At 45.0% G+C, this 13163-nt stretch overlaps 1 protein-coding gene across 1 annotated transcript in view; it reads right to left on the reverse strand.

The window, feature by feature from the left end:
* Nucleotides 1–4726, reverse strand: part of SLC45A4 (solute carrier family 45 member 4) — a 62527-nt gene extending 57801 nt beyond the window's left edge. Inside the window, exon 1 of the mRNA XM_053943211.1 lies at nucleotides 4653–4726. The gene's annotated coding sequence lies outside the window, so the exon portion shown is untranslated. The remainder of the gene's footprint in view (nucleotides 1–4652) is intronic.
* Nucleotides 4727–13163: the final 8437 nt, after the last annotated feature.

Consider the following 13163-nt stretch of genomic DNA (forward strand, 5'->3'; position numbering starts at 1 on the left):
CTTGGGCAACTCTATTGGAGGCCTAGATTTCATAGCAGGAAATCAGCTCTTTTGCATGCAGAGTACCTTGTGTCACTTGGAGGAATATTATGCTTCTTTACCACACTAAAGAGTAACCAGTTTATTTAGAAAAGCAGTAATTACTCAGTGCTTGGATACAAGAGCCCCTGACAGTCCCAAATGCAGGATATAATATCTGTTTACCAGTGGAAGTTTTGGGTAGTTTCTCTGGGCAGGGCTGTGACCCAACTGCAAGATGTGTGGGTAACTGATAAGCTGCTGACCGTAACAGTCACCTGACAGCAGCAGCTCACTGAAAGCACGCAGTCCCTAGTTCACAACACTCCACAGCTTAACCATGTCTGCTTCCATGCTTGGTTTCTGGGCTGCCCAGGATCTCCTGTCTGAAAGGTGACTCTCAGGTTGAAACATCAGCTGTCAAGCTACACATGCACCACTCATCCTGACAGCATTCTGCTTCAACTTTGACAACGGGATTGTTTTCTGGTTTTGCATGGAGCCTTAAACACACAACAGCTAGCAAGTTTATTGGACTTGATACAGCCATTACTGGGCAGGTGTAATGCTCTGCTTAGGAAAAGTGTTGTTTCACTCATGTCAGTTTAGTATTGGTATATTAAGCTAAGCAATGCCCTCTGCACTCTGTAATCCCCAAGTCAATGGACTATTGCAGAATCAAAGTGTTCAGAAAGGCTGACACTAAGCTGAAGACCATGAGCTCACACAGAATAGCTTTCAGATCAGTTAACCAATCTCTAAGGGAAACAACTGCACACAAGCCTGTTCTGTTGGAGTTTTGGTGAATCTTATGCCTATAGTTGGAATAGGTCACAGCCTGGGATCTTGCAAGTATTACAGATATAAAGGTCATGGGAGTGACCCTTGCAAAACTAAAACACAGCACAAACAGTTCTTCATGTTACTCATTACTCTCCAAGCTGCTAAAGCTTCCTCCTCCATCACAACAGCCTTGTCACTTCCACAGGGTTCTCCTGGCAGAGCAGGTGGAAAGCTCCATTAGCTTTGCCTCTGTTCAGCATGCTTTTATACTATTAAAAGTAGCCTATAGCATTGCTGTCAGTTTGAAGGGCAAGTGAAGCTTGTTTTCATGTCAAACATGACACCAGCACACACACACTGTGGCTCAACAGATACTGCTTGATCATTTGATGAAATTATTTTAGGATGGCTTATGTTGTTAGAGGGGCAGAGGAGCTACAAACCACAAGTTAAGCTCAAGAGCAACTGCCAGCTCGAGCTTCTTGTGATAGGCAGTGTGAAGGATTTCACTGTTTTTGCTCAACATGCAAGTAGCAGTGCCCACATTCTGCTAGTGGAACTGGCTTTCTACTCTAGGAATTGATGCTGGAAGTCATAAAGTGCTCAAATAAGTGGTGCATCACAAGCAGAGTTTACAGACTAAGCTAGACAAGATCAAATGCTTTTGTGTAAAGGAACTGTTTATAGCTTAAATCAGTGTCTGCTGAAAGTCCTCAAGTGTTACATGCAGCTGTGTTCACGACTGCAGGCACTACCTGGCAGGTCGTTCCAGCCATCATCTTCCCACCCAGGAATTCATGACCCCTTAAAGCTTCAACATCTTTTCTAAGCTGCTCAGTTGGCAACATATTTTGATTGCAAGAAAGTTTTTCAAACATTAGATGCAGGTTCACTGGTGAATTACTCTGCAGGTACCATCCAATGCTAATATTCTCTCTGCTTTTATAAATGATCCATTTAAGTTTATACAGGGATAGAGGCAGAGTCCATGCATTCCTGCCTCAGCATACAAACAAGTATTACCAAGTCTTAACTTTCTAGCTGCCAGAGAATCCAGGACTGGAGTTAGTTTAGAGGTAATTAACCTGGGGAGTCACAGCCCTGTGAGACAGGTCCAGCTTCAGCCTGCTCTCTCAGAACCTGGATTTCCACCTGAAGGAATCAAGACAGTTACTTCAGAAAGCTCCTCAAACAGGCTCAACACTTGCTTCAGTGTGAAAACTTAAGGTCACATGCACTTAGATGTACAAGCATGTGCATTGTTTCAGTCAAGAGTTACACCACGCTTCACTGGAAGCCACAAAAATATTCCACTTGTGCTGCCCCACTGAAAAGGCACGTGAACAAAGCTGCACTTCTTGAGCTTTGTTGTAACACAAGACAGTATGAGCAGCAGGTTCACCAGCTATCAGTCAGTGTTCCTGTCATCTTCTCAAGACTAACTAAGGACACCTCCAGCAGAAAACAACCTCCCTTGGCAGTGCAAGGCAGCACAATACAACTGTATTTAAAACAGACTGATTTTTTTTTTGGCACATTTCAGCTTGGAGGGAGAGGATTGCCCTCGATTGCAGGCAGTCCCCACAGCATCCGAGCAAGATCACGTCAGCAGATACTGCTCATTCCTTTCTCAGCAACAGATCCCAGAGAGCAGCAGGCTCTCCTGCAGGAGTTAACCCACAGTTACACAGGAGGGTTTATCTCTAGAACCACACATTTTCCTTTTGCTGAAGATGCCTCAGTCATACATAATTGAACACAGGAACAGCTATCATTTACTTGCTCAGAGGCACAAGCCAACCCATGTAAACCAGCCTCTGACACTACAAATAGCTAACTAAAATAGAAGTTGTTCCACTGATCCCACCCATTACATCATGGAAATTGTTATTTTGTCATGAAAACTCCCTTAAGTATCCAATTTAATCTCATTAATAGAGGAATGAAGCTCTCACTTCCAAGACAGCAGCTGCCACTACCTTTGACATAAACAGGAACTCACAGATGTTTTTGGATGCATCAGAGACTACTGGATGCATCTTTAAGAGTTTAAGGTAGTGTCAGCTTTTCAAACTTACAGTAAAAAGCACTTCTGTAAGCATTTATAGCCAAAGTGTCAAGTAAATAGTTTAATCTCTTGTCTGAAACCTCTTCCCTTATTTAGGAAGGGAAAAATTAGGCACGTTGAACATTTCACCAATCCAGTATAATCACTAAACAAACCAAGCAAGGAAGACCTTATCTTTCACAGTACTGGTAGGAGGGAAGAAGTCACACAAGCCACGGCAGTACAATCACATCAGGAACCCCCCTCTGCTAGATATTTATCAAAAAGCCTGACTCGGGGAGGGAATCAGAAAGTATTCACCAGAGCTCACTCTTTGAGCTCAAGCACCTGCTCAAGCCATACTTCATTAAATATTTTAGTAGCACTGTCTGATCACAGCAGCGGAACATGATGCAGCTCACACTGGAGCAGTTTTTGCAGAGCAGAGAGGATACATGCTGTAACAGTGCAATTCCTTCCCACGGATCCTCATAATGGTGCACTTATTTGTCTGTGCTCTGTACCTAGTGCTGCCTCTCCTTGCAGATCCAATTCTTGTAACATTTCTTTTCCTGCAGGAGAAAACATCTCCCCTGTCTAACATTCAATATCCTGCAATATCTTTCCTATCCTTTCCCATTTTTAAGTTCCTGAATTAGCCAGGCTCCAGCAACATTGCTTCGCTCCCCACACCCAATGCCAAGTCAGAGCCTCGGCAAAATCTTTTCCTCCCCTCCTTTTTTCCCCTCTCATACCTAGAGAATACTGAAGGCAAAGCACTCCAACAGAAAACTGCCCCATGGATAGAGAGTATTTTTCAAGGTCAAGCAGAGTTTCTGCACCTGCTAAAGGTGCTAAATTAAGGCATGTTAAGAGTTGCAGATCACTGATAACATGATCTTAAGGAAAACTGCTGCACTCATGGAGGTTTAAGAGCAAAGTTGGAAGTAAATTTCTTCCCCCAGTACACTCCCACCATCATATCAGGCAAGGAGAGACTCAATTGTTTTGTGATAAAGCGTTGAGATCAGGTGACAGATTAAGTGTGGAATTATTCAAATGGAAGACTACTGAAGTTTAACAGTCTGAAAAGGTACACTAATTGACATCTTTGGTCCCTTTGTTAAGTCCTCTTCCAGCGCAGTCTCCACCCAACACAGTCCTAAAGGGGCACTTAATGAATTCTGATGAGAATGAGATGGCTATCTCAGACACCCCAAACAAGTCTCTCCTTACTCATTTCTCTATTCATTCCTCATCCCTTCCCAGCCTCTGTAGCCCCGTATCTCCTTTGACCCAATTTCTCACCACAGCACATGGCTTTTCCAATTTCCACCTCTGCAGCCTAACAGGTCCCTCACCCCCAAGATCCTCATTGCCTTCCCATCTACACGACTTCATACACCTACATCCCAAAGCTCCTCAACCCTCTCACCTTTCCAGTCCCATAACTTCTTCACCCAAAAGACTTCTCAGCCCCTAACTCCAAACCTTTCTCATCTTCACCAGCCCCTCACGACCTTCTCCCCCCAAGCCCTTCTCACCTTTACCAGCCCCTCATCTCCCTCACCCCAAACCTTTCCTCACTTTCACGAGCCCCTCATCTCCCTTACTCTCACGACCTTCTCACTCTAAACCCTTCCTCGCCTTTACCAGCCCCTCAGCCCCCTCACCCAAAACCCTTCCTCGCCTTCCCCAGCCCCTCATCCCCGTCACCCCACAGCTCCTCAGCCGCCCCTCGCCTCCACACGCCGTCCTCACTCCAGACACCCCTCACAGCCCCAGCTCCCGCCGCCCCCCTTACCTGCCCCCGGGTCTCCCCCAGCACCCGGGACCTGCTCCGTGCGGCGGAGGGGGGAGGCGGCGGCGGTGGCGCCGGGGGGGAATGAGGGAGGGAAGGGACGAGGTCACTGACGGCGGCGCGAGCGCGGCGGCACCGGGCAGCGGCGGCCGCTTTATACCGGGTCCTCGGGAACCGGCACCCGCTTCCGCTTCCGCTTCCGCCCCCTCCCGCCCCCGGGGTCATGAATATGCAGCGAGAGGGGCGTGGCCTCCCGGGGGTACGTGTGGTGTGGGTTGTGAATATGTATCAAGAGGCGTGGCGTCCTCGGGCCGTGGGCGTGTTGGTCATGAATATGCAACGAGGGGCGTGGCCTCTGGAAGGTGGGGGACGGGCGGGGGGCGTTGCTGGATGAGGGCGGGCGGGCTACGGGGGCGCCCAGGCGTCCGCCGCAGGGATGCCCACGTGAGGGGAGCTGAGGCGGGCGATGGCGGGGCCGGTGTTGGAGAGTGACAGCGTCACAGAGTGACACAATATTCACGAGTCGAGTCCAGCTCCTGGCTCTGCACAGGACAGCCCCAACAATCCCCAATAATGCAAACAAACTCTCGTGCCTGCGAGAGCTGTCCAAACACACCCTGAGCTCTGCTACGCTTGGTGCTGTGACCACTTGCCTGGGAAACTCTTCCAGTGCCCAGCTACCCTCTGGGTGAAGATCCTTTTTGTAATATCCAACCTAAACCTCCTGGAGAGGACGTTAGGCCATTCCCTGGAGTTGTGTCACTGGTCACCACAGAGAAGAGATCAGTGTTTGCCCCTCCTCTTCCCCTCTGCAATGAGGTGTGCTCTCAGTCTTCTCCAGGGTGAACAGACCAAGTGTCTTCAGCCATTCCTCATATTCCTTGTCTCCTCAAGGCCCTTCACCATCTTCATTACCCTCCTTTGCTCTTTAATAGCTTGCTATCTTATTTTGTTGTACCCAAAACTGCACACAATATCCGAGGTGAGGCCACCACAGAGCAGAGCAGAGCAGAGCAGAGCAGAACAATCCCCTCCCTTGCCCAGCTGGTGATGTTGTTCCCGATGGCCCCAGGACAGAGTTGGTCCTCCTGGGTGCCAGGACACTGCTGACTCATATTCATCTTGCCACCAACCAGGACCCTCAAATCCCTTTCTGAAATGCTTCTTTCCAGCATCTCATTCCTCAGTTTGTGTAGCAGGAGTTTTTCCCTCTGCCCACAGATGAAGGATGAGCCTGTTGGCACCGCTCCTGGGTTGAAGGGGGGCTCTTGGTTGGAAAGGAAGGACGAGTGGCAACCTGAGGGCGGATGGAGGCTCTGCCTGCACTGTCCCTGCCAAGGTAGTGGGCATTTGCACAGAAACAGAGTGCAGACCCTCTTGCTCCTCTCAGGCAAAGTTGTGCCAAGTACAGCTGCAAACCAACAACTTGGAAAGTGCAGGAGTGGGTGTTGTTCTCTGCCTGAGATACTGCAAACATGCTGTCCCCGAGTTGCTGAAATTGTCCTTCATCATCAAGGAGAATAATACCTTTTCCTCATGTTTGACTGCAGTCAAGGTTTCATCCTGCCTCCCCACCTTCCCCTGCTGCTCTGCCCACCAGAGGCCATGAGCTGCCTCTCATCATGTCCAGCCCAGCCCTGTGACAGGGTAAGTGCCAGGCCACCATGGAGAGTGTGACATGTGGCATTTATTATGTATTTGTCACATCTGCAGAACACAACCCGCAACACACAGCACCCAGTGACTCTGAGGACATTAAAACACTTCATTCACTGTGGCAGCCATAGGCCTGCCAAATTGGAAGAGCCCTCTGCAAACTTGCCATAAAAGACTCTGTTTTTTTAGTGCTGGTGTGTGTTTTTTTTATTCCCAATTAAGGTCTCCTAGCTTTAATTGTGCTGACTGCATTGTGCAGGCTAGCATGATATTTAATTTTCATTACTTACATAAACTGGGGATACATTAAGCAGCCTGCAAGTGGCATGTAAAAATGCACGTTACGTTGCGCAAGTGTAATTGTTTTCTGTTTCTTGACACACCATTAAGTATATATTCCAAAACAATTTTTTTTTAATGGTGAACTTCTTTTTCTACAACTCATTAATAAATAAACCGCAAAGCATACCAGACTTTAGAAAAGGAAAACCACAGAAGGCAAAATGGGAGAACTGTACACATCTATTAAAAAACAAGATAAATCTTGAGTCTAACAGAGAGACTCTATTACAAGTCCTTCAGAAAAAAAAAAAAGTGAGCAACATTTCGTTTGATAATGCTGTTATCAATATGCTTTTGGTTTTAGGCTAATTCAGACCAAAGGCTGAAAAGCATGCATGACCAGTCATGCACAACTCACTAAATTAAACATCCTCTGGTGAGGATGTCCTAAGTCCATTCAAAGAGTGATGGTTTTTAAGACATACTACTGATATTTATAAACACAAAAAGAGGCAAAATAATTATCTTAAGTAGCCAAATGGTGAAGATAAAGGATATACACCCATAACAGCCCGGTGTAACACCTACTCTTGACAGCAAAACAACATCCATTGTATCAAAACTGTGATACACAGGAACAAAACATTAAAGTTTCTTCCACAGAAGAAACAAAATATACCTATACATATAGAAATGTGTAATGGTTCTGTGGTAAGAAAAAAGATTTGAATGACTTTAGTGGAAATTCTGAGACCCTAATACACCTAAAAACACCAAGAAAGGACCTCAAGATACCATTACAGCTTCTAAGATGTGCTTCTTGTTACCTATGGATTTGTGGCAGCCCCAGCTACCTCATGTTTTGACACCTCATTTTAAAATAACTGAAGAAAATTAAAAGTACTTATTTTTCAGTCCTTTTGTTGCCTGCTGTTGCAGTGAAGTGTGATCCTTACTTCAGCCTGACATTTTAGACCCGTTCTGGCAATGTCCAGACATGTCCAGACGTGTCCAGCTATTTCTCCACTGTATTTCCTCATGTTATTTTCACTCAGGAGTTGTTAATTCTCAGCTTTTAGCTGAACCTAGTCAGAAAGGGGAATTTTCCATAAACCAAACATTTTAGCTTAAAAAATGTGATTTTTCATACTGAGTGAGGGGGTAGAAAAAAATCCAAGGAAACAGACCCACCTTTTCCCTCTGAGGTTCTTACTCAACTCCAAATATTTAACCCATAATAAATAAAGGCAGTCTCATGTCTTGGCAGGGGAGAAATGAGTGGCAGTCAGGAGCCTGATGTGCTGTCCAGACGTGTGCTACGTTTGCCCGGGAGAGGGACTAGGAGGAAAGCCCCTGGACTGAGGCGGAGAGCAGGATTGAGACAACCCCTGAGCACTCCCCTCAGGTCCCTCCTCAGCAAGGTGGCGAATCCTGTTCTTTGGAGGGTCCCTAGGCAATGTGTAGGGATTTGAGGCACTTCAGGGAGAGCTTTTTTTAAAGAAGGCATCCAGAAGTCACCTTAAAATCTCTCTCTGGCGCTTGGCGTGCATGTATCCACTCCGTTGAGTCACGTAGTTGGAGAACCCCCCAAGGTACTGATCCCTTGCTTACCCTCGCTTCCCCTGGTTTCTTTGGCGTGGAGTACCCGAAGACTTTAGAAGATAAATAACCTACAGGACCTCAAACCACTGGAGAGCAGCATCCTGCTCCAAACACCTTGCCTTGTGTCTTGGCACAGATGCAGGAGCAAGGGGTCTTCCCTATTTAACGAGATGTTAATCAGCCAGACGGCAGGCTCATCAACAAGCTGCCATAAGTTCTCTGTACTCCATTTCACAGGTACTTGGCTTACCAAATTGTTATGAAAACTCACCATCCAGCCAAGCCAAACAAACACCACCCCCAATATTATTTTACACGCGTGTCAAAAGAAATAACTTGCCGCAGGCCAAGCAGGCGAAGGAATTTTACGAGGCTGCAGCTGATCCTCCCTTCTCCCCTCCCTTAGACAGTTAAAGAAATGTTTGTGTGATGAAAGGGGTAAGGGAGCAGAGGACAGCTGGTTAGGAATTAATGAAATGTTTGAGCATTATCATGCGATAATGGATTTAGCTGACTGTTTGCCAGTGTTCAGATCTAGTGTGAATTGCTTTATATGAAACAAGGGGATTCCTAGATTATACAGACCTCCCGAGAACGCTGCGGCTCCTAAATCCTTTCAAAGCTGCGATTTTTTTAAAAAAAGAGGTAATTCTCCCTCGGGATGGACAGAAGCCCTTGGGATTGTTTTGACTTGCTTTCAGACTTAATGATATTTGACACAGCCAGCTCTCTGAGGTGTCTCCTGATCGGGAGTGGCCGTGGGTTTGGGAAGCCTGAGGCTATGCTTGAAGCAAATCTGAGCACCCAGAAACGCAGGTGAGGTCTCACAGCCAGGACATTTATAAACAGGACATGAAAAATGAGTCTCAACTTTTAGACATTTGGGCTGTAACTCAGCCCCAGGGTATCTCTCACAAAGGGTGATATATCTGATGGGAGACCCAGGCTCTGGACTTGAAACTGCTGTTTATCCTTCTTCCCACCCTCCCCCAACACATGCTGTCATTACAATGGAACTTTAATGGCTGTGCAAAATGGCCCATATCCCTTGATGCCTATTTTTTTTTTCCCCTAAAAGCATCTGGATGCTTCTGTTTTTTTCAGATGTGAACTTGTGGCTAGTCAACCAAAGATATTTTGTCTGGACACAGACAAGTGTCAAGAAGGTTTTATGAAGAAGAGCAGGAGATTGTGTGAATTTGTGACTGACACCCAGACAGGCAGATTTTCAGGTCCATTCAGGTTGCCCATGTTAGTCAAAATTGGCTTTTAATCCTGAGAGCCAAAGGGCTTCCGACAGAACTCACAGGTATAGAGTGTGATTCAGCCTTTTGCCCTGTCACCAGCCCAAAGTTCACCCATCTGGAGCCAGTTGGTTCATGCCACCCCAGAGCAATGTCAACAGTCCTGAGCAAACAGGGTGGTGGAGATGCAGGTTCCCTTTGCCCTCATCCTGCAGTGAGACCTGGAATCCCCCTGTGCTGGGCATTGGTGAAGTCACACCTCAAATCCTTTGTTCAGTTTTGGACCCCTAACAGCAAGGACACTGTTAGGGGGCACTGTTAGGACACCTGGGTTTGAGGTGCTGGAGTGTGTCCAAAGAAGGACAGTGAAGCTAGGGAAGAGTCTGGATGACAAGTGGCTGAGGGTAAAGGGGGTGTTCAACCTGGAGAAAAGAAGGCTGAGAGGTGACCTTATCATTGTCTACAAGAGAGATGATAGAGGTGATCTCTATCACTCTTGAGGAGATAGTTCAGTGGTGGACATGGCAGTGCTGAGTTAATGGTTGGATTTTACGTTCCTAAAGGTCTTTTCCAACTGAAATGATTGTATGACTCTAAAAGCAGTAGCTACAACTTCTCTCACATCACCCTCATATGGAAAATAAACAGCTCATGATAGCAGTCATGTTACAAGGTGCTCATACAGGCTGCAAGATTGGGTTTGCTGCTTCTGCCACTTGTGAGGTCTCATCATGAGTTCATGCCTTGAAGAATGAGAGTTCCCTGTCATTATTTTCCTGGTTTGCACAGCTGAAACCTGGTATTAATGCCTGCAGAAATTATCCTGCCTCTTGAGTTTATGTGGTCTATAATTATCTTCATAATAAAACTGCGAGGAATTAAGCTTCAGAATAGTTTATAGGTGTCAAGGGGTGATGTGACAGTCCTTCAAGAACTGTGGCTTTCAGTCCTCAAGTGCCAAGAACAGTTAAGATGCTGCTAGACAGCACTTAAGAACTGCAGGCTTGTTCAGTTCAGTCACTGCTCCCCTTGTCTTGGAGAGATCAGAACCTCTAGTTTTAACTTTTTAAAAATTCTGTTTACTTTTCCGAAACTTTTCTGTTTCTCTGCACTTGGGCAATGAGTTGATATTAGTCAGTTTTCCTTCTGAGCTGCCTCTTATGAAACCATGACTGTGATGTTTATGAGGTTTCCATTGCTGCACAGGGATATTTGTATTTTGGTTCCTCTATTTTTATTGAAAAACAGATATATTTTCATAATATTGTATGTGCAGAGAACCAAAATCCTAAACCAAAGCCTGAAGTACAGGAGACTGTTTAAGTCTGAGATGATTTTCAAGTGACTTCATTCATGTTAGCTTTGCTCTGGTCAAAACTGACTGGTAATATTTTCAGTTTACGCTGTTGAATGTCTAAAAAAAGACCAGTTAATCTTCTGCTTGCACAGACTCCTGCTAGCTCCCATAAAGCCAAATTTTCTGAAGTTTCACCTCAGAGACTTTGTGGCCTTTCAGTAATTAATGGAAGCTTGTAAAAAAAGATGGAGAGGGACTTTTTATGCAGCCAGAAAGTGATAAAACAAGTGGAAACAGTTTTAAACTAAAAGAGGGGAGAGTTAAGATTAGGTATTAAGAAGAAATTCTTTACTGAGAGGGTAGCAAAGCACTGGAATGAGTTACCCAGAGAAGCTGTGTCTGCCCATCCCTGGAAGTGTTCAAGACGAGGTTGGATGGAGATTGGAGCAACCTGGGATAGTGGAAGGTGTCCCTGCCCATGGCAGGGGGATTGGAATGAGATGGGCTTCAAGGTCCCTTCCAACACAAACCATTCTGTAGTTCTTGGTTACTTAATGCTTTCTCATTATAACACAATGTTTCATGGATTAAATAATAGATGATAGGTACTTGGGCTAACCCAGAGAGAAAAAATACCATTTCTTACCTGATCACTACACAAATGCTTAGTTTATAGCTCTAGACATTAAGTGATGACCTCTAGTTAACTGAGCATTTATCCCTGCTCACACTGCCTTCTTGTTTTGCAGTCTTGTGGCTCCAGCTGGATTCAAACTGTGCAGGTGTTACTGGGCACGCTGTTTTGATCACCAGGTGGAACCTGAAGCCTCTGTAGCCTTGGAGGATTCACTTTGCTCTCTGTTCTGCTAAGGCCTGTTACAACCACGTGCTGTGATTTATCTCATCTCTCCCCTTGCTTAATCAGTCACATACCTAATTGGTGTTTGCAATATTTTGGGTCCCAGCATAAACAAATTGTTTAGCCCTGTGTCATCAAAACTGCATCTGGACAACCATCAGCATTCTCCATATTTTTGGAAAATCCTAGGAAAGAACTCAGAATTTACACCTGTGTTAGTGACTTCTGCAGATATGACTCAGTGTTAGCAGAAGCCAATGAGCAGTCACAAAAATGTACACTGTTGTGCTGACTGTATTCAGAGTGTTTTCACATTTCCATGAAAACATGAGTAACACTCACCTGGGTGATGGAAAAGTGAGTTGGATTGGCACTGGTTGGCAACGGGATGGAAAATTAGTATGTAAAGAACCTAGTGATTAAGATAATGAAAAACAATGTTAAGAGTCTTAGGTGAAGCCAAGTTTTGTAGCCCTCGAGCTTTCAGTTGTGAAATTGTTGGCTCTTGTGTTGTTTCTGAAATAGAAATCTATTTAAATTACTTAAGCAACCCAAGTTTCAAGAATAACCCCGAGCAGGCTGTTTTAGTTGTGACTGAGAAACCAAATTGGGTGAATACTTTTTATTCTAATTGCTTGAATTTCCAAACACAATCAGAGAACCAAACAGCTGCAGACCCTAAAGTGTTTATTATGAAAGTAATTTTAAACTTTGAGGAATAAATGAAATGCCAAAGTTGATTGGAGTGGAAATCCCCTACAAAATACTGGGATTTTTTTTAGGATTCTTTTAATCGTTCCCCATGCTGGTCCTAAAAGCTGAGTGTAAACTGAAACATTCACAGTTTTTGGAATTAACTCAAAACAATTGTTTTGAGTCACTTGTGTTTAGCAATTTTCCCCTTTTCCTAGACCTGAATGTCACCCCAGTCATTGATTTTCATGCAGTGTTGGACTTGTGAAAGCCCTTCTACCTGATGTACAGTGTGGGTACTTCACCCTACTGTTCTTGGGCTCTAGTTTCACTTTTCAGCTTAAATGATTTTAAAACCACTTACTCCCAAAAGGAGTAATTTTTCCTTTCCTTTTCATCTCCTCATACTCTTTAGAATCATAGAATATCTCAATTTGGAAAGGACCCATAAAGGTAATTTACTCCAACTCCCTGCTTCTTGCAGAACCTAAAACTAAACCATGTGACATTGTTCAGGCACTGCTTGAACTCTGCAGGGGCTCTTACAAAGACCCCCACAAATACAGTGCGCTCCTTAAATGACTGCACTAGATAGAAGCCTTTTGGAATGTGGGATAGGTAATGCAATTTGCAGACATTTTTGTGGGGATAAATACATGGCAATACACTGTGGAACCCCAGAACTCTGCCTAAGGATTGTAAGAGTTTAGTTTTGGGATGAATCAATTCATCTAGTTGATTTGGTAGGAAACCCTAACAAAAAAGAAGTATAATTTTCTGTTGAAGAAACCACACACATTGACTCATGCCACAGTCCTACACCTTGTGTGAGCCTGCCAAGGCTGGCAGGTCATGGTCAGGCCTTTTCACAGAACAAATCG

This window comes from Vidua chalybeata, chromosome 1 (genome assembly GCF_026979565.1).
Source record: "Vidua chalybeata isolate OUT-0048 chromosome 1, bVidCha1 merged haplotype, whole genome shotgun sequence".
Classification (NCBI taxonomy): domain Eukaryota; kingdom Metazoa; phylum Chordata; class Aves; order Passeriformes; family Viduidae; genus Vidua; species Vidua chalybeata.